The following is a 26,298-nucleotide window of genomic DNA, read 5'->3' on the forward strand; positions in this document are numbered from 1 at the left end:
AGGGCTCTGCAGACTGAGCCTTTTTCCATGGAACAAATTGCATCTCTCAAATACCTGACCAAAAGTCTCCAGGTGTCACCAACATCTGTGGCCTCCCTGGTACTTAAGTAGCAAGCCCAAGGACTTGTCTCCCAAGGAGGGGAGAGGGACACAAGGATCCAGATATAACAGGTGTTCACCCCACAGTGTAATGTCCCAACATCCACCACATGTTAATAGGTGTTTTGTTTTTGACAGGGATCCTTGAACCAGGGTTCCTTAGAGAGAATGGCTGATTCCAGCTCTGAGGGTAAAATAGAGCAATGTGATCCTGGGACGTTGTGAACCAAAACGTAAGGATGTAATCAAAGACTAATAGATAGGATAAGGCAAGGAGAGGAAATGAAGAAAGAGAAAAGGAAAGAGAGGGGAAGGAAAGGAAAGGAAGCGGTTACAAAGGACTTTTGATACCAGTTAGTAAATAAGCATATAGCATATGGAGTGTTTATTAGATAACATTATAATGTCTATGTAAAATTTATGAGACATGATAATAGTATTATGGCTATGTACAAAAATGTCCTCATTCTTAGAAAATATAGCCTGAACTTGTGTATGTGTGGTGTGTGATGTGTTGGTGGGGTGCGTGTGTGTGTGTGTGTGTGTGTGTGTAAACAGGAGAGAAGGAGAGGTAGAGATTGAGAAAGAGGTAAAGCGAATATAGCAAAATGTTTATTGGTGAATGTTGGTGAGTGGTGTACAAGTGTCCACTGCGCTAGTCTTCCAACTTTTCCTTAGGTTTGAAATTCTCTGAATAAATACTCTCTGAATAATAAATTTATCTGAATAAATAAACCATATATTTGCTTTAACTTGATGACTGTCTTATATTTACAAGCATTCTGCTTTATACAGCCACATTCATTAACCCGATTGAGTCTTGAACAGCCCCCTGAGGGAGGTAGGCCAGATCAGAAAGGTTAGCCCCACGTCCCACTTAGCAAACACCCACCCCCTCTAGCCTCTGTTCGGTGCTGTAACTTCAATGTTCCACATGAGTAAACTGAGGCACGGCAGTGGAGAGTAGCTTTTCTTAGAACAAGGTATAGGATCTGGGCTTCCATTTCAGGAGTTACTGTTCAATTGTTAATGATTTTAACAGATTTTATGTCTGTGGCCTGCATGTCCTTTCACATCTTGTACACTGAGTAATCAGCACTACCCGAAAGACAGAAACAGAAGACTGGCACTCACAGAGGGGCGGGAGAGAGAGTGAGTATGAAAGTTCACCCCTCTCCATCTCCCCAAAGTGAAAACAGCTTGTCCAACTGAAAAGGGTCAGACCTTGATACCTTGAATTATAGATAAGTTGCAAAACCAAAGAGGTAGCTCTAAACACTGAAACCAATTTTCAGGGAGAAAGACAGCCATCCACGGGCCCCTCCTCCTAACTAACCATCCCTCATCAGTAGATCAGGGACCAGACATGGTCTTCTGGACCCTGAAAGATCTGGAAAGACAGAGCCACATCAGAGTGCTGGCTTTGCACTAAATCCTCATGCTTCTATGTGGAATTCATCAGGAAGAAGGGAAGCCCTTCTTATTAACTATAACAAAATAGTAAACACTTCCTCTAGCACTGGGATAGGAAGGTTTCACCAACTTATCGTGGCAAGGGGTACAGATTATTGTTGTACTTTGACTCATCTCAATAAGCGAGTGGCAGAAGCTGACCCCTGACCCCTGTGGTTGGGGGTCATCCTCACTTTCCCACCTCTCACCCCACCATTATCCCAACACTCAGGACCAGCTGCACGGAGCCGCCACAGAATGAGAAGGAGGTGGGGAGGAAGAAACGACAAGGTTGGGGATAGCGGATACATGGGTTGGTGAGATGATCACCCTCAGATTCTAAAATAGGCCAAAATGTAAGAAACAATAGTAATTATACAGGTGATGCATTAATTCATTTTCATTATACTATTTTAACAATGTGGAAGTTTATTTAGTTAAAATCGGAGTTCGCTCTTCACTTGCTTTCCCACCATAACTATGAACACCTCAGAGAGCGTCCTTTCAGATTTTCCATCTGCATGACATGCAGATATATGCATGTAAACAATTTTGACCTAGATGGGTTTGAAAGTCCCTGCCCCCAAGATCATTGCTGGAAAAAAATGACAAGGGAACATTTCTAGAAAAGATAGAAAATGTCAGAGACCAAAGACACTGCTTCATCCCTAATCATGGTGCCAAGGGACTTACTTTACATCAAATTCCCTGGAACCAGACTCTGTGTCAGAGACTGTGGTACAGAGCAATTTGAAGAACACTCAGGAACAGCCCCTGTCAGGGAAAAGGAAAAGGAGGAGGCGGCAGGTGAGGGAGTTGAAGTGGGGTGCTGTTGTAACAGAGGCTTCCTCCTTCCATTGGGGAGCTCTGGAGGTGGGATGCCCTTCTGAGTGGTCCCAAGTTAGAGCAAGGGAGCTCAGCTTTTCTACTCCTCAGCCAACTGATTGGCTGCGGGGTTCCCCAGAGGAATAGGAGTAAGATGGGGTAAGGCCACTTCCTTCTGCCAGGGCTGGTTCCAGAGACAGTCCAGCTGTGGACCATCAGCAGCTGACTCTCCCTGGGTAGCTGGGACAATGGGTGCCTTGGTCTTGAAGCGGGGATCTGGATTGCCCACCACAGCCTCTACCACTGGAACCTCAGATGTTTCAAAACATTCTCTCAGAAAATAGCATCTCTTCTAGAAAGAATGAGGAGTAAATGCGGTAGGGAGGAAACTTGTTAAGTGAACAGATAAGAGAATGTCACCACCCCAGTATTGACACAGCTCCTGGATCTGAATGCCAAGGCTAATACCAAATGTTCCCACAACTTCCTAGAATGTTGCACTATGCCAGACCCTGGACAACACCAGTCTCAGAACCGCAACTACGATCACCAATAAGACAATAAGAAATGACTTTCCTTTCCCTCCTCCTTGGCCCAGGGTGTTGAGTTCTACTGGACAAATTCTACGTGTGTGTTTGGAAACAAAAAAAACAAAAACTTTCTTTTCTTTATAAACAATAATAGAGCAATGGAAAGCCTTCTTGGAAACCTCATTGTTGCATCAGGCATAAACTTCCCAAGGCACATGCCCTTAGCCCTGCACCACAGCCAGCAGCCACACAGACCTGGAGCTCCTGATGCCCTGCTCACCTGGCTGTTTTCTTTCCTTCTGGACTCAGCAAGAATGCCCAGCTCCAGCAAAGAGCTGAGATCCTAAGTGTCTGGAGTCAACGTTGGTATTCTTTGGGTGACATATTCAAAGTATCACATCGATTGAATTTTCCTGCAAACAATCATAATGAACATCCACCGAACCTTCTAAAACCGGGCCTCGACCAGTGTGCCTTCCTAGTAAACCTTCCCAAGTTCCTTCAAGAAGGACTTCTATCCAGCAAGAAGTGTCCAAAATTGTATTTACTAATCTCAAAATAACACAATCATTATCAGTATTCATGGTGAAAATGGCCAATAAACGTACCTCAGGGTTTTGGGCTTCTGCTCTGCAAAATGGGACGCTGCCTGCCTGCACTAAACTTTGCAGAGCAGGTCAGAGAATAGACAGTGCCTCTTGCAGCACTTGGGAAGATAAACTTTATAAACAAAAAGTAGAACTAACTGATCAACCTAGTAGCATGACCTTGTCCATCTGTTCTAGAACATGAGAGGAGATTTCCATTGTGATGGTGCAACTAGCACAGAATAAATTATTGTATGTGTTAACTCAAACACAAGGGCCTTTTTCCCTGTAGCTTCATAGAAAAACAAAACTGTTTCTGAGGATCTAGGAAAAGATGGTCAGGGAAGGGTTGTTATTTAGGGGATTTATCTTTAAACACCTTTTTTTCCACACTTTTTAACAAAGATTGGTAATGCTTGGCCAATTTTCCACTTGCCAGTGACTTACAGGAAAATATTACAGAAAAACAAGGACCAAAGGGTCCCAATCCTCTCTGCACCTATTTCTCCTGCAGGAGTCTTGCATTCAAAGGGGGGATACAGTATATGTCCTACTCTATGGTAGCTAACACCTGCAGAGCACTGACGCGGACCAGGAACTATAATGAAGCCCTTCACATGATTAAGTCACTTCATCCTTAGAATTACCCCGGTTTACCATTGTTATTCTCAATTTACAGATGAGAAACCTGAGGCCCAGAGTGCTAAGGGACCTGCAATCAGTGACCCAGGAGTCTGTGTACTTAATCATGATGCTACCCTGCTTCCGGAATGGAAAAACTTAAAAAGGAGTGCTTTTACTTTGAATCCTTTAGTTGTCTCTGTTTTCCAAATTCTCTTTGAGACAGGTAGAACCAGAGCTGCCCAATCCTTGAGAACACTGGACCTCCGTGACTTAATTGAGTCACAGAATTAATCAGTGATGGAGCACAAAATGGACCCTAATCCAACACATAGCAAAGATCCTTACAGTTCAGCCAAGCAGGCAGAAAACTCAGACCGAAGACACGTCTGCTCCCTAACAGAAGGCAAGCAGACCCACATGCTGGACAAGGGTGAGAGGTGATTGCTAAGCTCAGCCAACAGTAGCCCTAAGGCATGTCACATCCTCCCTCTATTTCATCCTGGGCAAGGGTTTGAACCTGTCTGGGCCTCCTTCTAGGAGCAATGACATGAGCCAATACATTTCAAAAACAAAACAATAATAGACATTTGCACTACCCTTAATCATTTCCAAAAGCATCATCTCATTTAGTTCTTCTAACAGCCCTGTGAAGGAAGTTTTATGGTATTCATTTTAGAGATATAGAAACTGAGGCTCACAAAAGTTTTGATTGATCCAGACTCACATAGCTCGGTCTTCATGCTTGATCCCACGCTGTCTCCACTATGTTCTTTCAACTGTTTTCTGGCTCAAGATCCAGCGGTTGAAGGTCAAGTTCAAAGAGAAGGCTGGGGAAATCTAGACCTAGACCATCAAACCAGAAACTGCTCATCCCCAGTACCTCAAATATATTATTACCAAATGCAAGAGAATGTTGGTTTCCATTATTTAACCAAACAGGATCTGTTCCATGCACATTCCCACTGCTAATCAGACTTGGTGAATCACAAAAAGACATTGTTTTCCACGTTTTTATCTGTTTGCCTGATTCCTGGTCCACTGGTTAAAACTCTGAGAGACCCTAAGATACCAGTGGTCAACTTGTGCAATCCAAGTATTATGTGATCAAAAGACTGCACTGCCCTAATACAGTGTTTTTATTTGTTTGATTTTTTTTATTAAAACACCACTGGCCACCAAAATATAATGGCTTTTTTTTTTTTTTTCTAGATGCAGTCTTGCTTTGTCACCCAGGCTGGAGTGCAGTGGTACAATCTCAGCTCACTGCAACCTCCACCTCCTGGGTTCAAGCATTTCTCCTGCCTCAGCCTCCCAAGTAGCTGGGATTACAGGCGCCTGCCACCACATCTGGCTAATTTTTGTGTTTTTAGTAGAGACGGGGTTTCACCATGTTGGCCAGGCTGGTCTCGAGCTCCTGACCTCAAGTGATCTGCCTACCTTGGCCTCCCAAAGTGCTGGGATTACAGGCGTGAGCCACTGCACCTGGCCAATATATTTTATGTTAGTAAGTCATTTATTCCTCCCAATAACCCTATGAGATAGCTACTATTGTTATCCCCATCCTACAGTTAAAAAAAACTAAGACACAGAAAGGCTCAGGGACCTGCTTGTCAGTGTCAGAGCCATGATTCAGGTATGGGCATCTGATTCAGGACTCTACCCCTGATTGTGGACTCCAGAGAGCTCAGTAAGAACTTCTCAAGCAGCAGTTCTCTAGGATTTGACTAGAGGGTTTGGAGATAGGAGTTTTGTTGTTTTGTAGGGCTAATTTTTTTTTTTTTTTTACAAGGTCTCACTCTATTGCCCAGGCTTGAGTGTGGTGGCTCAGTATCGGCTCACTACAACTTCTGCCTCGCAGGCCCAAGCAATCCTCCCACATCAGCCTCCCAAGCAGCTAGGACAGCTGGGACCACAGGCATGCACCCCCACACCTGGCTAATTTGTGTATTTTTTGTAGAAACAGGGTCTCACCATGTTGCCCAGGCTGGTCTCAAACTCCTGACCTCAAGAGATCCTCCAGCCTCACCCCTCAAAGTGCTGGGATTACAGGCGTGAGCCACCGCACCTAAACTTGTGTGGTTAATGTTTTAAGTTTCACTTTTTGTTTATCAGTGAGGTTTATCACCATATCTTATCACTACAGTTTTATTCTTTTGGCTCATAAAGAGACTCCTCCCGCTCATTAAAATATAAATCTTGGAAGGGCAATGTCAAGAACCTTTCTTGGTAAATATCTTAGTTCTCAAGTCATGAATCAGCAGAAAATGGAAATGAGCCTCTGGAGAGACTTGGCAATACCCGAGATGACAAAATGAAGGGAAAGGATAGGGAGATGGAAGGTTCCCAAAACCAAATGCCACCTTTCCTCTCTCCCCTAGCTCTTTATGGCACAGTGCACACCTCTATTAATGACCACTCTGCTTACCAAACAGAAATCTATGGAAGACATAAAGATGGATGGGTTAGTCCAGAGACGCAGGGCCTGGCTCTTAATTCCTCCAGGCCAGGCCAGCTGCTGTTCTCCTCACCTTTTGGCCCCTACATGATTACCCCTACTTCTGATATAAAGACATGTCATCATGTCCTAAGTGGTAGCTCTCCCAATCTTAGCCAAGTTCAATCTTGCAACCTTTCCCTTAGCCAGACCCAGCCTCCCAGAGACCCTGAGAGAGGACCCCCACTTCTCCCTCAGCAGCCACTGCCAATTACCCAATACTTATTTCCTACTTCTTGGCAGTTTATTGTATCAGTTATCTTACTTCCATCTGTCTGAGTCAGTCAAGTACTATTCTGAACAAGGCAAAATAGTAATTCGTATATCAGTAAGTAAACACGGAAATCACACCAACAGCAATAATGATAACAGTAACCACAACAGTGACCATGTGCGGAATGCTCCTGTATGCCCTGTGCTTTACATATCTGATTTCATGTCACCCTCTCAACACACCTTTGAGGTAAGTATGTTTTACAGATGGGGAAACTGAGGCTCGGGGATTTAAGTAACATGCCCACCTCAACCAGAAAGTAGTAAGGTCCAGCTCCATCTGTGGGGCTGTCTTTCTGCAAAGTTCAGGCTTTTAATCTACTAGACTCTAGCCTAGACTCTTCAATCCACTCTACAACCAGGCAGGATTTGGTTAAAGGAGTTGACATATTTCTTTGTTTTTCCCAGAATACTTGCTAAATTGATGCACTGCTGTTGTTAAGAGTTCAGCCAACTACAAAGTTTGAAAGGAGAGTCCTCACAAGGCTTCCCTCACTTCAGACACTAACTGCAAGTTTGGGGGTATCCATGCCATCCTCATGACACGCCAGCTGGCTACTAATTTGGGGGGTTCACCACAAGTACCCTCAGGTTTGATAATTCACTAGAATGACTCAGGGAACTCTGGAAGGAGCCATGCTTGTGATTTTATTATAGCAAAAGGATACAAATTTAAATCTGCAAAGAGAAGAGACACATAGGGCGGAATCCAGGAGGTGTCTAAAGGCAAAGCTTCTGAGTTTCCTCTCCCCATGGAGTCGTGGATGGTGTTGCCTCCTCCTGGCCACAATGTGAGATGATGCACACAGAGTATTGTCAACAAAGGAAGCTCACCCAAGCCTTTAGTGTACAGAGTTTTCCTTGGGGCTTAGTCACATAATGTCCACATGGTTGATTTTAAGTCTCCAGCCCTCAGTGGAGGCTCAGGTCAATATCTTATGCCTCTAGTTCCCATGGAGGTTAGAACTGATATGGTGGGTCCCAAAGCCCGGATTATGAAATGCACTATTGGACTGTCCAGTTGCCAAAGCCCCCAGATAAACCAAGACATCAGGTTGGACACTTCAGGGGCCTAGAGATTGTCTCGCAGGAGCCAAGGGCAAAGGCCAGACCCGTCTTTTGGTCAATTCTTCAGTACACAACTGTATTTATAACACCAAAGTGCCACAACACAGATAAAAATAGAAAAAGACAGAAGAGCAAGAGAAGTAGAGAGAGAAAGGGATAATATCCACAATTTGAAATTTAGAGTGGAAACAAACTTCAAAGAGCAAGTGCCCCAGTACCTGGGTTCAAGCAGACAACATATGAGACTATAATGAGGAGTCCTAGAAGGTGTCAGATCTAAGTGTTGGAAAGAGCCTGTGTTTTCTGATTTCCTTTTTTTTTTTTTTTTTTTTTTTTTTTTGAGATGATCTCCACTCTGTCACCAGGCTGGAGTGCGTGATGTAATTTCAGCTCACTGCAACCTCAGCCTCCCAGGTTCAAGCAATTCTCCTGCCGCAGCACCCCCTAGTAACTGGGATTAGAGGCACACGCCACCACGCCCGACTATTTTTTGTATTTTTAGTAGAGTGGGGGTTTCACCATGTTTGCCAAGCTGGTTTCGAACTCCTGACCTCAGATGATCCAACCGCCTTGGCCTCCCAAAGTGGTAGGATTACAGACCTGAGCCACCGCACCCAACCTGATCCTTGATTTCTACTAAAAACATCCATTCCTCTCTATCATGATGCCATATATTATCCCCTCCAAATCTCACTTGCCTATCCAAAAAGCCACATCAGTAGCCTGGGGTTTGGTGACGTACACATCTCTCAATACACAGCATGTTCAACAGACCCCCCTTTCACCTGCACCCACTGAAGATTCCAGGCAGGATCTTATAGTAGGTGGTCTACTATCACCCAGTTTCTCGACTGCTGAAGCCTGCGGGCTCACATCAAGATCTCTGGGGATCCAATCCACTCCAGAGCATCTGGGGAAAAGCCACCTGCTCCTGGATTCTAGGTGTGGTTCCAGAAGGGACCACCATCTCTGCTAAGACACACACCATCCCTGCCAGGAGCATCTGTGCAGGGCCAGGGAAACACCATGACAAGAGGAAGACTCAAGTCCTTACTCTGCCCCAACAAGCTCTTCCGGGTCTCCGGGTTTCCCTTTTATTCTTTGTGAAACCAAAGGCTTAGCTTAGAATCTTGATGTTCCAAGTGGGGTCCAACAACCAGCACAGGGCATTACCAGGGTGCTTTCTGGAAATGCAGACTTTCCAGCCCCACCTCAAGACTACCACATTTAGATCTGCATTTTAACAAGAACTCCAAGTGATTCCTGTGAGCATTAAAGTTTAAGAGACACCCACTTAGAGCATCATCTCTAGGTCCTTCCCAAGACCTACATGCTGTGATTCTTGAAAGGCTCAGTTTCCAAACCTCTGGATTGAGACGCCTCTTAGAACTGGGGGAAGCCAAGCTTCTAATCAGGAGTGGTCAGAAAGTGGAGTCACAGAAGGCGTCTGTGAAACCCAAAGCCCTTGGACAGGCAACGCTGGGACCGGGAAGCGGGCGGAGGAGAGCAGTTCATTTTTTCCATAGGCATGCTGTGTGTGCCAGCTGAGGTCTTTAATGTAAACCCTCCTGTGTTCCGACCTAAACAATGAGCGTAATTATGGGCTCTCTTACCCCCTTCAGACACAGGGCTTGGGGTCGGCCCTCCACAGGGTCCTGCAGGAGGTCTTGTTTCTGAGTCAGGGGGGCCTCTGGTTAACCAGAGCAGACCCAACTCTGCGGGGCAAAGTTGACATACCAGCGTAATTACACGTAGGTTGACCATATTTACTGCAACTCTGTTGTTCTAGAATTTCAAACAAAGGCTGAACCCTAGGAAAACACACCACTAAGGAGAAGCAGATTGTCCTGAATGATTTATTGAAGAACAAAAGTGAGGGAAAGAAAGAGAAGAGAATTATCAGAGACTCACACATACTTCCCTTTCCTCCTGTCTGGCCTAAGGAGAACAACCAGTGACCACCGTGTTCCGTCCCTCCCCAACGGAAAGGCCTCAAAACACTGACATTTTGCTTTTTCAGAGACACGTCTTCATGCGGCCACATCAGATCCCAAAAATCCATTCAGACTCATTGGAAGAAAGCAGGCGGCGGCAGGGTCAGGGGGAGAGAGCTCTCCTCCTTCCTTCCGACTCACTTCACTCACTCCCCACTGCCTCCTCCATGACATGCACTTACATTTCGTACAGATATTTTCCAAATGAACAGAAACATAACCAAGGCTGGAATTTGGCTTTAGAGAAGCCAGAAGAACAGGTCAGGTATGTTACTATTCTTTTACTTTGGGAGGTGACTGGTAAGAAGGCTCTGAGTAAGAGCCAGAACTGTTTGGCCTCAGGTTTGTCCCATGTAAATTCATCACTGTGATGGAAAGCAGTGGCATTTCAAACGCGAAGCCGAGAATTTGCATTGACCCAGCAATTACAGGAAAGGGGCAGTTAGAAATCAGCAAAGTTAGGAAACAGCACCTCACCCAAAAATTAAACATGTGATTTAGGTATTCCCAAGAGATCAGGGCTAGAGGGATCTCAGAGTATTTGCATGTAGTTGCCAACCCTGTCCCCACCCCAAAACACACACACACACACACACACACACACACACACACACACAGTTACAATTATAGCTCCCTAGCCAAGGAAGACTTATCAATGCCTACCATATGCCTAACAGAGAAATAGGAGATAGGCTTCCCATCCATAAGTTTATGACATCTCTGAAGAGACAAGATCAAGTGCGAAAGACAGATTGGAACACTACAAGAAGGAACCTAGCAAAGTTCCGAACTGCTTCATGGGCAGAACTGAGTACCTGATAGACTACTGGGTACCGGGGTCACCTGGTAGGAAGCAGAGAGAGAATTGTTTACTATGGAGTTACATGGTAGTTACCAGAAATTTGTTTGTTTTCTTTTTTAAGTAATTTAAAAAATATTTTTCTTAGATATACTTACTGGCAGGGGAGATACCATGACCACGAAGGTAGTTTTCCAAGGATGAGGCTTATCCATTGCACCCTAGATGTGCTGGCCCTTGCGATTTCCCCAAATGTGGGAAACCTGACTGCATAATTTGTAGTAGTAGGGCACTGCATTCGTGCTTAAAAAATAATAATAATAATAATTTGTTTTAGAAAGTGCCCAAATCTTCATCCTTTCCTATCAAGAAGGAGAGGACTTCCCTGCCAGAGTTCCAAGGCAGGGTCATGAGATTCCTAATTCAAAGTCTCATCAGGGTGGTCATCTGCCCTGCTCGTTGCCTAGTACTCAGAGGGATACATACTCCAGGGCCAGGTGGCGCCACGCAGATGATGAAATAACAAGTGATTGGGCTAATTAGCCTATTTACAATCATAAAATTGTGAAAGAACGTTTTGCAAAACTACAGATGTTTTTAGTGTTCAGAAGGTCTGAAAAAGAACACAAAATTGGGATAGGATTTGGGTCCTACCAGATGTTCACAGAGGAAAAGTCCTGCTGAATGGAAAATTCTAAACGTGGCCAGTTAGAAACTCTGTGGGCTTAAAGCCCATCTACAATCCTGAATATTTCCTAGTGACATCACTTGAGGTCTCCAAGCCTGAGCAAAGGACAGGATCTGAGCTCAGAAGCCCTAAGATGGGATGGGGCACCCTGGAAAGAACAAGGAGTGGGACTCTTCAAAAGTTCACCAGAGACTTATGTCAGCACCTTGACTCAGACCAGGTGTGTGATATCCCAGACAAAGAAGGGAGGCATAGAATAGAAGAAAAGCAATAGAAAATGTCCTAGACATTTACCAAACTGTCTACAAGAACAGCAGCCTCCTCTTTTGTGAGCATCTTGCCCCCAACTCTGATTTTGTGGTTCTAGCACAAAAAAATCACAGTTACCCATCCTTCTGCCAGAGAAGAGGGCTCATGAACTGAACTGGACAGTTTCCCCATCCCTCTGATTGGCCCAAGGATTGGCATGGGACTGAACAGGGAAACTAGGATTTTCCCTAAGAGGAAAGAAAAAAAAAAGGAAAAAACGTTTTACGCTCTGATCACATGAATCAATAAACACCCAGCCCTCCTTTCTTCTTAAACTGGTCCCAGTGAAAGATCTACCACGTACAACCAGTGGATTTGTGACTAATAAAGGAAGCATGTGGAATTCTCACCAGTTGCCTTCTGGTTTGTATCAGACTCCTACCCTGTGGCTAGGTCCTACAGGACACCCTCTGGAAGAGGGAACCATAGCTCAAGGGTGATGAAACAGGAAAGTGGCAGAGTGGAGGGGGCAGGTTCCTGCTAGTGGTGATAGCAACATTGTCTAAGGCATCGTGGTGAGACAGTCATGGGACACTGAGCTAATGTGCCGCCCAGCAAGGCTAGTGTTCTGCTCAGGGGCACTCTGTGAACAGAGCTGATGAGGACAGAGTCTCAAGAGCCCCTCCAACTAAAAGCTGCCCCTACCACTCCCAGCCACCTGCTTTCCAGCAGAGCTAGCAGGGGAAGCCACAACCCAGCACCCTTACACACCTCCGGCAAGCACTGAAAAGGGAGTCTGAGGTATTCATCCATTGAGAACATGAGAAATCTGCATTTTAATCCCATTTTTTACCAAAGATGGGAACTTGGTTAAGTAACAAAATCATTTGGACCTCTCTTTACTCATCTTTACAATGGGGATAGTGAAAGAACATGGCTCCTCAGACTGTTGTAAGAATTAAGTGTGATAATGTATCAAAAGCATTCAGCACCATACCAGGCACGGTTGAGATTGTCATCATTATTACTGTGGCCAGTAGTATTAGGAAGTGCTCTGAAAATTGTACTCTGTGAAATAAGTCAGGATCTGACATTGTAAAATCAAAAAGTACATTCTCCCTGGGAAATAGCTAGCAGCTCCTAGTGGCAAATTCCAGTCTTGGGTCTATTTTTTGCCTTTATATACTTTCTCATTTATGTTTTGATTTATGAAAACGCATCCATCATTTTCTAAGGAAAGCCTCCAGACACATGAACAAAAATGATAAAAATGCACAACAGAAACAAATAAAACCATTCGGCATGGCTAACAAGTCAGGCATTTGGCCCCAGCGGGGTAGATAAATCTAGAGCTGGGCTCAGCACCGGGACCCAAAGGTCAACAGGCTGGGACTTTGCTGAAGAAATAAAAGAAAGGGGATTCTGGAGCTTCAGCTAACAGCCTACCTCAGATCTTCTGAGAGCCTAGGAGTGAGTCTTCCAGAGGCAGCCTCCAAAAGGGTCTCCAAGAGACCAGTCCAGAAACCTGTGCACAGCTGCCCTCTCTGCTCCCTCACTAGTCAGTGGGAGAACCAGCAGACTTCTCCAGCTATGCCAGGCACCCCGTTTACTCCCGTGAGGGAAGGGCCATCTTGGGGAAAACCACTCAGTTAAGAGAACTGGGGTTCCCTAGGGAACCTGTCAGCCATCCTTCTGTCTTTATCCCCTTACTCCAGAGGCATTGCTATGAGGGGACTCCCCTCCCCAAAGAATTTGCTTCAAAACTCAACATTTCTAGCTTCCAATACAGACATCTCATTGTTGCTCAAGGCTGAGAACATGTGAGAGGAAAAGTGAGAAGGAATCCCAGCAGAATCAGGGAGGGATCCACATGGGGTGAGATGGGTTGGGGCCCTCACTAGCAGAGCACAGGTATCTCCATAAAACCCTGGCTAGCCCACAATGGTTAACAGGGTCCACCATGGTTGACAAGGCATCTGGCAGAGCCTTTCCAAGGTGATATTCTAGGGGATGACACTCTAGAGGTGTCACATTGGAACGGCTCTGCAAGATGCCTTTCTGCCCAGAGTCTGAGGGGATTCTTAGTTATAGATTGTTCTGGCCATAATCCACCAAACAAGGGGGTAATTCATAGGCTGCAAAGAGACCAAAAAGGTGGGCCAGTGTGAACACTAGGGCCCCGTGTGCCCAGTAGTGCTGCCCAAAACTAGATAACACCTGGCAGAGCCAATCAGATCTTCTGTTGGGACATCTGACTGAGACATGGGGAGCTGTCATCAAAGAGTAATGGTACATGTGGCAGAACAGAAAAGAGTACCCAGCACACCAACTCCCCAACACCAGAGTGGACAAAAAGTGGCAAAGCCCCTGCTAGTAACAAGTATTCCCAATAACAGTGTCCATGGAGCCACAGTTGACAACAATACTCATTGTGCATAACTTTGTGCCTGGCACTGTTGGGTCCTTGTGCACAGGATCTCACCGAACCTTGACAAGGACTCCACATGGTCAGTGCTATTATTGTCACCATGGTATAGATGGCAGGAAACTGAGGCTAGAGAGGTGACACAGCGGTAAAGGGCAGAGTTGCAATCTGAACCCAAGCATTTTGATTATGGAACATGGGGTTTTATTTACTAGATTACACAAACTCCTGTCCAATCCCATATGGCCATGGACGATACCCCAGTTCTCAGTGAAGCCCAGCTGTGACTGCTGAGAAGATTTACTGTTCTTCCTCACCTCCTGGTGTGTACTTCCAATAATCCCCTATCACCTAAAGCAATGGGATTATGCCAAAGTCCCCTTAAACTGCAAGCATCTAACTAATACAGGGACACAAGTGTTCCAGAGAAGTGGCTAGTAACAGCAAAGAATGACAGACCCTCCTAACAAGATTTGGTGGCCCCCTTTTACCCTTCTGAACCTTAAAGGAAGAAACACGAGCTGAGACATTCTGGACAGGTGGCTGGTGCTGGTGAAGTTGACCTCTTCATTTCCATTTTCTGGTCCTCATAAGGGCCTTCCCTGAAGCCAACTAAATCCTTGGACAGAGAGGACCTGTGCCCTGTGCTGCACAGTAGACAGCTCCTCTCCTGAGAAGGGCTGCTGGCAAGGAGGGGCCAGTGACTCAGACCCAGTTAGCCACATCCTCCCTGGTACAGTCTGCTGATGTCATTGAAGAAGGCTATGTCTTCTCATCTCAGCTGCTGGCCTATGAGCCTGGGGCTGCCTGCCTCATGGAAAGTGATAGAGGGAGAAGGAGAGAGGACCCCAACAACCTGGGCCAGGCATGGTGACTCACACCTGTAATCCTAGCACTTTGGGAGGCCGAGGCAGATGGATCACTTGAGGTCAGGAGTTAGAGACCAGCCTAACCAACATGGCAAAACCCCATCTCTACTAAAAAAAAACAAAATTAACTGGGCATGGTGGCGCATGCCTGTAATCCAGCTACTAGGGAGGCTGAGGCAGGAAAATCACTTGAACCCAGGAGTCGGAAGTTGCAATGAGCTGAGATTGTGCCACTGCATTCCAGCCTGGGCCACAGAGTGAGACTCCACCTCAAAAAGAAAAGAAAAGAAGAAGAGAGGAGAGGAGAGGGGAGGGGAGGGGAGGGGAGAGGAGAGGAGAGGAAAAGAGAAGAGAAGAGAAGAGAAGAGAAGAGAAGAGAAGAGAAGAGAAGAGAAGAGAAGGAAAGAAAAGGGGAGAGCTATGAGCTGTGGTGGCCCTTGTGCAGGAGATGAGGCAGTTGTGTGGCCAACCTGTAAAGGGAAAACACTTCCCACCTACTCCAAGGTGACTCAAGGTGGAGGTGCCACAATTAGGGGGAAAGACTTCCAGCCAAGCACAGAGTAAGGGCATGAAAGAACTTTCTAATAGCCTCAAAGCAAGATCACACAAAGATTCTGCAAGACATTTTTCTTTTCTTTTCTTTTCTTTTTAATTTTAATTTTTATTATTATTATTTTTTGGAGACAGGGTCTCACTCTGTCGCACAGGCTGGAGTGCAGTAGCACAATCATTGCTCACTACAGCCTCAACCTCCCGGCCTCAAGCAATCCTCCCTGCTCAGCCTCCCAAGCAGCTAGGACCACAATGTATGTGCCATTATGCCTAATTTTTCTATTTCTTGTAGAGTCAGAGTGTCCCCACATTGCCCAGGCCGGTCTCAAACTCCTGAGCTCAAGTAATCCACCCGCCTTGGTCTCCCAAAGTGCTGGGATCACAGGCGTGAGCCACCTAGCCCAGCCACAACATTTTTCCAGAAGACAAATGGACTAACCTCATATTGATCCTGGGACCATGAAAATAGGGCAGCCGGCAAGACTTGAGCCAAATATATAGACTCTACTTCATAAATGAAAACATCCAAAAAGCCCACATTTAGTATTTTTCATGTTTATGCGAAGGACAAGCTTCCTCCTCCACTGAAAGGAAAGGAAGGGAGAAAATTTACTTCAGGGTGGCCAGAGCTTTTCCCTGGAACGACCCAAAGGGCTTCTCTGTCCCCAGAGAACTTGGGTTTGGCCTCTAGGGGACCATATATAATATTTTCTAGGTCCCTGTGAGCATAGCCTTGATGTACTGGAGACGGGAGGTCAGACTTGGTTTATATTCACAGGCAAAATTGAAGTTAGAACTCACCCCAACTCAGCAGAAAGGAGACTGCAGGACAATCAGGGCTCGAGGAGTAACTGTGAGTCAGCTTAAGTGAACTTCACACAGGACACGGTAGGTTTTCTTGTTCTAAGTAAATATCTTAACAGTTTCCAGTTTTACAAATTTAAAAACAGCTAAAAATACACACACTTATATTTTCTAGTTTTTGCCGACGATGCTGAGGCAAGTTAAGAGGGAAGATGCTAACCACAAAAACCATCCTCATTTTCATGACTAGGTGGACAGGGAGGAACCGAGGCTGGTCCTGCCCTGTGCTACATAGTAGATAGCTCCTCTCCTGAGGAAGAGCTGCTGGCAGGGACGGGCCAATGATCCAGGCCCAGTTAGCCAAACCCTCCCCAGTACAGTCTGCTGATGTCATTGAAAAAGGACATGTCTTCTTATCTCAGCTGCTGGCCTGTGAGCCTGGGGCTTCCTGCCTCATGGAAAGTGAGAGACGGAGAGGGAGATAGAACCCTGACAACCTGGGCCGGGCGCAGTGGCGCACACCTATAATCCCAGCACTTTGGGAGGCCAAGGAGGGCGGATCACCTGAAGTCAGGAGTTTAAGACCAGCCTGGCCAACATGGTGAAACCCTGTCTTTACTAAAAATACAAAAATTAGCAGGGCATGGTGGCACATGCCTGTAATCCAGCTACTCAGGAGGCTGAGGCAGAAGAATCCCACAAACCCAGGAGGCAGAGATTGCAGTGAGCCAAAATCGCACCACTGCCCTGGGCAACAGAGCAAGACTCTGTCTCAAAAAAAAAAAAAACAAAAAACTGATAACCTGGTGCCAACCCCTGGATCCAGCTGTTCCTGTATCCCATGTTCCTCTGCACTTCCAGGATCAAGCTGTTCCTGTATCCCATGTTCCTCTGTACTTCCAGGATCCAGCTGTTCCCATATCCCATGTTCCTCTGCACTTCCAGGATCCAGTTGTTCCCATATCCCATGTTCCTCTGCACTTCCCAGTTACATGAGCCAATAATTCCCTTTTTGTTTATTACTAGTTTGAGTTGAGTGTCTGTCACTTATAACTTAAATAAGCCTGCCTACAAATTCCAGCCAAGGCATTCATCTTCTGGCAAGCCTCTTTAAAGAACCTGTAGGTGCTGCTTTTGAACACGAAGCTCCCTACTTCATTTGATCACTGACTACCAGAGAATGCAAACTCCTAGACAACATGAGCACAGCAAGTACTTTATCCTCAGTCCCTCCCTTGCCTCTGACTGTCAGCCTTTTTGATCTGGGCTGTTAGCCTTCAAACCCAATGCCAATCCCATCCCCACTTCCCACCATCATTACCATTGTCTCCCTTCTTCGTCTTTGTCAAAGTACCTCACCAGTGGAAGAAAAGTGACCTCTGCTTCAAAAATGAATAACTGCCACGAATATGGAGAGCTGCAGCAAGGGAAACCACCCCTGCTTTGATAAACACCATGCCACTGCTGCTTGGTAATGATGGTCTCTCCTTGGTGGAGCATTCTAGGGTCGGATGTTTACAGAGAAAAGGCAGGCAGGTGCCAATGCTGGAACATCAGGCCAAATCCCAGGCTTCCCCAGCCTTCACTCATTCTCATGCACAAAGTAGAAGCCCTACAATTGCTTCCTAAGACTCAGTTTCCTTATAGGTAAGCTGGAAAACATTTAGTATTAACAACCACCAGAGCTATGTCAAAGGAGAACCATCCAAAACATTGCTGAGACTTGACGAAGATGAACAGCACTCAGGGGAAGAATTCTAGGTGGATCTTTGGGTAACAGGAACCCTGAAAACAGCAACAATCCAGTAGGTGACATGTAGGGTGTGTCCCTCACCTTCCTGGACTGGTGCTCAGCATTCCACTTGTATGATCTCATTTAATCCCCACAACACGCCCATGCGGTGGGAAGTAATTATCATCTCTGCTTTACAGAGGAGGCTCCTGAGTCTTCAAGAGAATGTGAGACTTGTCCACAGTCACTCAGTAGTGCAGCCACAGTGACCTTGAAGTCAGGCCCGGTGTCTGGCCTTTATGACCGTGCCATCCCAGGGATGTAAAAGAACTCAGCAGTTGCTCAGAATACACCTTTTACCATCTCAATGACGTGGGCAATCAGGACTGCCTTGCTTCCTGCCAGGTTCCTAAGTGAATCAGTGCGCATGACTTTGAGAAACAGAAAGCTCTATAAAAATCTTGGGTATTATTACTGTCTAGGCAATGCAGTCAGAGGTGATGTTGATGGCGGTGTCCTGTTTTACTCACCTCACTCTCAGAAGATGCTAATCACATGGGTGGGAAATTTCATTAAACAACTGTCTCCTGGAGGCAGATGTTCATCCCAGAGCAGCTTGGCATTTAGTCCCTTCTCCCCAGCTGGCCTGCAGAGTCCTGGTGAGCAGCGCAGGCCAGTGCTCCAGAAGTGCTGGGATGGAAGGTCTTGAGGTTAATCCTCTTCCAGCATTCACTATCCATGCACCCTCTAAGTTTGCTTCCTCATCCATGAACTTTCTCATCTGAGGAAGGGCTGCTGGCAGGAAGGGGCCAGTGATCCAAGTCCAGTTAGCCAGATCCTCCCTGGCACAGTCTGCTGATGTCATTGAAAAAGGCCATGTCTTCTCATCTCAGCTGCTGACCTGTGCGCCTGGGGCTGCCTGCCTCGTGGAAAGTGAGAGAGGGAGAAGGAGATAGAACTTTGGCAACCTGGGCTGGGCTAGGTTATAATAATACCTACTGTAGGTTATAATAGTACCTAACGGTGAACTGGGAACCATAATAATACCTAGTAAGGGTTTTTTAGGAGATGGGAAGTTTGTCTTCACTTTTTTTTGAAACTACAAAATACTTTAGACATCCAAAATGTAAGTATTAATATATAACCCACCAGCAGCTTAAGAGATAAAATGTTGTAACTGATGCACTCCTGCCCCAGTTCCATTTCTCTCCTTTCCTTACCAGAGGCAACCATTCCCCCAAGTTTGATATAGATCAGGACTTGGAAAACTTTCTGAAAAGGGCCAGATGGTAAGTAGTTGCAACTTTGCAGGCCACACGGTCTGTGGCAAGTATTCAACCCTGTCCTTGGAGTACAAAGGCAGCCATAGTTGATAAGCAAAAGACCAGGTGTGGTGGTGTTCCAGCAAATTTTATTTATGCACACTGGAATTTGAATTTCATATAATTTTCAGGTGTCACAAAAGAGTGTCCTTCTTTTGATTTTTTTTCAACTATTTAAAATTGTAAAACCCATTCTCAGCTCACAAGCCACACAAAAGCAGGTGGTGGGCTGGACTTGGCCATAGGCACAATTTACCAACCTTGGTATATATTATTCCCATGCGTATTTTAATACTGCAACTCCGTATGTGTTTATCCATAGAGAGTATTGTTTAGTGAGTCTTAAAATTTCATATAAATGGTATTATATGGTACTTTTGCTTCTACAGCTGATCACTCTTTTTCAACATCATATTTGCTGAGATTTATGTGAGTTATTACATGTAACTTCAGTTGATTCATCTTAACTGCTATATAGGAACTCACTATATGACTTTACCACAACTTATATGTAGGATTATTTATAGGATTTTACTGTATGAATTCACTACAACTCATTTATCCCTACTCCTCTCAGTGGACATTCAAGTTGTTCTATAGTTTTACAAACAATGCTGCAAGAAGCACCTTCTACATGTCTCCTTGTGCATGTGCACCAACGCTGCTGTAGGATTGCCCTTCCTAGTAGAATTCCATGATCACAGCGTGTTTGCTGGTCACATAAAGCCAGGAAGGAAAAGACTCACACCCAGCACCTTGTGGATCAATCACTGGCAACTCCTGTTCCTCTGGAGCCCCCTCAAGCACTGGACAGAGGAATGAGCATATATAAGTGCTTAATACACACTTTTTCACTTAATGCAAAAAGACAGAGGGGTTGGAGGCAAGGGGAGGGAGAGCATTAGGACAAATACATAATGCACGCGGGGCTTAAAAACTAGATGATGGTTTGATAGGTGCAGCAAACCACCATGGCACATGTATACCAACATAAAAAACCTGCACCTTCTGCACATGTATCCCAGAAATTAAAGTAAAATTTAAAAACTAAATAAATAATAAAAATTTTAAAAGGCCATCATGGAAAAAAAAGTGTGGGACAAACAATGGGACCTGTGAGTGATCAGGGAGAGGAAAACTCAGTTAGATCAAAGTCTCCAAGAATGGTTTTTTTAAAAAGCAACATAGGGCTTGAAGTTGGGAGGGATGGATGGAAAACAAATGCTTCTGATGAAGGCACTGACCTAAGTGGGCTCCGAGGTGGAAATGAACATGCCATGTGCGAGGAAATCCAGGAGACCAAGTTGGCTGGAGTATTTGCAAAGTTCCTTTGGCAGGCATTGAATGCCAGGCAGGGGGCATGGGGCTTGGCTTGCTGGTCAGTGGGAGCACAGGAAAGGCCAACCTAGGATGGCCAGGGCTACCCACTGAGGATGTTAACTCAGCTGGTCCTGTGTGGTGGAACCTTGGGATCAGAGCCTGAAATCACACATACCATGAAACTGGTATGTTGGTGTTGTGGTTCTTCCAAGGCCAAGCCAAGCCTAATAGAGCTTGACTTTTTTACATCGTACCTTTAAACCAGTTTAACATTTGTGACTTAGGAGAAGTGGATATACTATTATTCATCCAGCTGAGACTGTGGAGGCTCACATTTCCCACTGTACACAAAAAACAAACAATGATTGCTATTAAGGGAGAAAACTATGTTTGACATGAAATCAGAGAAAAAGAAAGAACAAAGAAAATCAACAGCATCTCTCCATTCTTTCATTCAGCATATACATATTTTTTAATCCCCTTTTGTGTGTGCCAGGTACAGCAGGGCCACAGGAATGTATAAAGCATGGCATGTACCATCCACTCGATGTGGTTGAGAGGGCCACTGTTGTTTTCCAATAGTAATACAAAGCAGCATAGGGTAAGTGCCAGAACTAATCTTTTGAACAATTAACATAATAGAAGTTCAACAGAATAAAGAAAGGCTAAGGAAAGCCTGGAAGAGGCACTTCCAGTTGGCTTTTTGAAGGACTTAGAGGCAGAGAGGGAACAGGAGGGAACCTCAAACAGACTGGGACGAGCAGACATATGGCAGTGAAAATGAGCAAGACATATTTGGGCAGAGTGAGGCCCGGAACGCAGGCTCCTGCACTCACTGTAACGCAGCAGCACCCAGTGCTCCTGATTTGAGAATGCAGGCTGCCCCACACATCAACATTCTCTCTTCCCCCAGCATCCTGGTGATACATCCTGTGCCCATCTCCCTCGCCCTCTTCCCAGACTCCTGTGGAACCAGGCACCCTGGTATGTTGGCTCTGTGGCTTGCTGGCCTTGTTACCTCAAGCAGATTGTGTAACCACTCTGAAATTTCATTTATTTGATGGGTAAATGGAGTTGATCATGCCTCCACTCACCCAGCTGTTGTAAATAATGAAGGGATCGGCCACGTTGGGTCACTCTGTAAGTAGGAAAGGATCCTTCCTGCAGACCTGTGCCACCATCGTGTCTACTGTGAAGTTTCTACATAAAAATCTGGAGTACAGCCAGATGCAAAATCTGAAAGGATACCGTGAAGCCATAAGCAAGAATATTTCATTTAAAATGGAAGCTCCAGCCATGGATAGTCTGACTTCTGCGATCCTGGCCCTCATCGCCATATCTCCCGCATTGCCATGCAGACAGAAAGACTAGACAGGGCTAACGGATGGACATCCAGAGAGTTGGTGGCAATTGTTAAGGTTATGTCCAGAACTACCGCCTTGCTGCTTTGCGTTTGGGCAGGACACTTTCTCTCTCTGGGTTAAGTGTGAATGGCTCAGAAATACATGCTAAAAGTTCTCTCCAGGACCTTTCCAAGGTTGGGGCTAGAATCCTGGATGATGGTGTCTTCAAAATGGAATTTCCACACCCCGAATGCGGCACATGATGAACCACTGGAGTGTGGGGAGACAGAATTAGAGCTTCTACCTTCAGTTTTTCTAATATATAATTACTTTCATTTTCTGTTGCCACCAGAATAAATTACCACAAACGTAGCAGCTTAAAACAGTCCAAACATATATCAGTTTCTATAGGCCAGTTGAACTCAGTGGGATCCTCTGTTTAGTGTCTCAAAAGACAAAATCAGAGTATCTGCAAGGCCCACTTCCTCCTAAAGGTTCTGGGGAAGAATGTTCTTCTAGCTTGTCCAGGTTGCTGGCTGAATTCGGTTTCTTGTGGCTGGAGGACTGTTGTCTTTTCCTTGTGGCTGGCAGTCTTTGTTCCCAAAGGTTGCCTGTGTCCCTTCTCATGCTTTCCAGGTGGGCTCCCCAGAAACAGTAGGTCGGGTCTTTCTCACACTTCAAATCTCTCCGACGACCTCTTTTGTCACAGCTCTTTGACTCCAGCCAGAGAAGGTTCTCTGCATTTGAAGTCTCATGGGATTAGATTAGACACCTGGATAGTGCAGGGTACTCCCTCTAATTTAAGGTCTTTAACCTCAATCACGTCTGCAAAGTCCCTTTTGCCATAGAAGGTAACATGTTCAGTTTCCAGGGATTCAAGCATAGTCACCTTTGGGGGGCATTCTGTCTACCACAATCCTCAAGGAAAAGGCTTTACACTCAGTGACCACTGCTGTGGGACACAGGGTCAAGGTCACATGTGGTATCTGAGATGTCTCGAGGGAAAGGTGGGAATCTTACGACAAGGAGCAGTTGACAGTGACACCCTCACTTGCTGGGTTGCTTTTAGCACATAGTGACAGATGAAAACCTGTGCCTTCACAGTGGCCAGGATTCAGAAATGAGAGTCCAGTTCCCTTCTTCTGTTTAGATTTATATGTCTTACATATCTTTCTCAGCTATAATCGCCCAAGTATTGAAAATCAGAGCCAGGCTTTTGACTCACTGTGCCACAAAGTATTATACCAAGATTTTTAAAAATAATCATGCCTATCTAATCCCATTGCTCTCACTAGAAATTTGATTAATTTATTTTAATGAGAAGAAAAAGGGTTTCAGATAGTTAATAGATAAAACCTTTTTTTTTTTTTTTTTTTTTTTTTTTTGAGACAAACTTTTGCTCTTGTTGCCCAGGCTGGTGTGCAATGGCACGATCTCGGTTCACTGTAAAGTCTGCCTCCTGGGTTCAAGCAATTCTCCTGCCTCAGCCTCCCGAGTAGCTGGGATTATAGGTGCCCACCACCACACCCAGCTAATTTTTTGTATATTTAGTAGAGACGAGTTTTCACCATGTTGACCAGGCTGGTCTTGAACTTCTGACCTCAGGTGATCCACCCACCTCGGCCTCCCAAAGTGGTGGGATTACAGGCATGAGCCACCACACCCGGCCCTATTTTTAAAGATTTATTTCATCTGTATCCATTTTTAAATTTGTGTTTAGATATATGTTTTTAAAAATACAGAACATATTAGTACAAAAGTATGTGTACGAAAGTTATAATAAGTATATATGTGTTAGTGCATTCTCTAAAATGTTTTTATTGATGAAGTTGCTCAAATAAGATTTGGAAGATAAAGCTTTGGGTCACAAGACAGACATTGTGCTAGGGTAAACACAAACCTTCTGGAGATATTTTAAAGCGTCCTCAAACTTCCTAAATATGCTTGTTTCAAAATATTTGGTTCTTGGGTTGTGCTCAGTTTTACAGGCAATTTAGAGAATTTCTTTTCCAAATAGCCCCTTCCCTACACCCTCTTGTTTTAGCTGAAGAACGTTAAGAAAAGAAAATGGAGTTTTCAGGTACTGTTTCCTGAGGTGCAAAATGAGAGACGGGGTCTGAGCCTCCTAGTTTCTTGTGTTTGGGTCCAGCAGGAGTTGAGAGCCTCTGAATGGCCATGCTGGGGGATTTCCTGTGCAAGACTTTACACATTTGAGGTCCCATCAATCCGGCACCTATGGGACAGGAAGCCAACAAGGTTTGTGGAGCCAGATAGCCAAATAAAAAAGAATCACCTTTTACTTTCCTGAAGTTAATTAATGCTGAGTGGAGCAGCCCAAGTACAAAAACTAATCAGGCTTTCTCCGAGCAAAGACTCCACATTTTACCCACAAAGGCAAATAAGCCTGACCCTGGGACCCCCACAAATGCAGGTCAGGCCTAGTTGGGAGGTACAGAGGAACTAACACTTTTCCCTTCACACTCCTTCTGGTGTTTCCCTTCTGGGTCTTATTTTTATTCATTTTTCCAGTTTATAAAACACACTCACCGACGGGCCCTTGGGGCACATGTGGAAAAGCTTAAAAGACACAAGTACAAAAACAGACTGACTTAGAGTCAAGAACCAAAACCCTAAGAATTCTCCTCCATCTCCCCCCCCCACCCCCTACTCCTGCCCGAGTTACATTATGGGCCTTCCCCTCCCATATTTCCTAAAAGGGCCATAAAGTTGGGCTTTTTCCAAAGGAAAGGGAGGTAGGTATCAGAACTATTCTCTTAATATCTTGATCTAAGGTTTTCTTGGAGCCTGGTGCTGTAGCCTGAGGTAGTTTGGCAAAGAGGTTGCTTGAACAAAGAGGTCAGGCCTCAGCAACGGGCAGCGAGGTCTCTGCTCCCAGGCCCTGGACAGCCTCCAGAACATCCGGGTCACTCCTAAGAATCCAGGATCCAGACCTGGTACACACATATCAGAAGCTCAGATTTCCCACATCAGGAAGGGAAATAAAGACTACATTCTTAGGCCAGGCGCCGCGGCTCACACCTGTAATCCCAGCACTTTGGGAGGCCGAGGTGGGTGGATCACGAGGTCAGGAGTTCAAGACTAGCCTGGCCAAGATGGTGAAACCCAGTCTCTACTAAAAACACAAAAATCAGCCGGGCATAGTGGCGGGCATCTGTAATCCCAGCTGCTCGGGAGGCTGAGGCAGAGAATTGCTTGAACCCAGGAGGCAGAGGTTGCAGCAAGACTCCATCTAAAAAAAAAAAAAGTCTACGTTCTTTGAAGGCCTAAACAAGGTGCTTTCAAAGGCCCAATCTTCCCTCCCTTTTAAAAAGTGTGCTCTCAAAATTATTTGAATCTGCCCTGTTAAACAGCTGACTGATCATCTGATGAATGGGAATGAAAAAATAAGTAGTCCAGACACCATTCCAGCACGGAAAGGCGGTGCCATGCTCTCATTCCTTCTTTCATTAAATACATATTTGTTGAACACCTACTATATGCCATAAGCTAGAGCTACATCTGAAAACGAAACAGACTTGCCCCTTCTCCTGTGGCTCTTACAGTTTAGTGGGGAAGACACATTAACCAAATAACTAAGTAATTTAGTGTGGGCCTCGTGCGCTTTAGGGGAAACTGACCTCATCTGGGGGGTCAAGGAAGGCCTTTCTGAGGGCAAACATTCAAGCTGGAACCTGAAGGACACATGGTGTTAAACATGTGAACGGTGGAGGAAGAGATTTTGAGGCAGGCACCATGGAGGAGGCTGAAGGGTCCAGAGACCACCATAGGCAAAGACCAAGAGGTGCTGTCACCAGGCCTGGCAGGTCACGATCTCAGGGTGCAGCGTTGTCCCAAGTGCAATGAGCGGACTAACGTGATCTATTCATGTTTTTAAAAAGAACACTCCCGGGGCTGGGCACAGTGGCTCACGCCTATAATCCTAACACTGTGGGAGGCCAAGACAGGCAGACTGCCTGAGCTCAGGAGTTCGAGACCACCCTGGGCAACATGGTGAAACCCCGTCTCTACTAAAATACAAAAAAAAAAAAAAAAATAGCTGGGCCTAGTGGTGTGCACCTATAGTCCCAGCTACTCAGGAGGCTGAGGCATAAGAATTGCTTGAACCCGGGAGGCAGAGGTTGCAGTGTGAGCCAAGATTGAGGCACTGTACTCCAGCCTGAGTGACACAGCAAGACTCTGCCTCAAAAAAAAAAAAAAACCTCTCCCTAGAACTCCTGTTGTTCCTGGA

General features: G+C 45.4%; 1 long non-coding RNA gene and 1 other non-coding gene across 3 annotated transcripts in view; one reads left to right on the forward strand and one right to left on the reverse strand.

Annotated features, from left to right (window-relative positions):
* LOC110741064 overlaps positions 1-26,298 on the reverse strand; it is a 57,525-nt gene that overhangs the window by 16,075 nt on the left and 15,152 nt on the right. The window contains exon 3 of one of the 2 annotated variants that reach the window (XR_002516665.2): positions 23,711-24,282. The exons of the other annotated variant lie outside the window; for it this stretch is intronic. This is a non-coding gene — a long non-coding RNA (uncharacterized LOC110741064). Of the gene's footprint in view, positions 1-23,710; positions 24,283-26,298 lie in introns of those variants that run through there. 2 annotated transcript variants of the gene reach the window in all.
* LOC116270462 lies at positions 10,896-11,053 on the forward strand. Its single transcript, XR_004178493.1, has one exon. It is a non-coding gene; the product is annotated as a U1 spliceosomal RNA (small nuclear RNA).

The sequence above is a fragment of the Papio anubis genome, chromosome 14 (assembly GCF_008728515.1).
Source record: "Papio anubis isolate 15944 chromosome 14, Panubis1.0, whole genome shotgun sequence".
NCBI classification, from domain to species: Eukaryota; Metazoa; Chordata; class Mammalia; order Primates; family Cercopithecidae; genus Papio; species Papio anubis.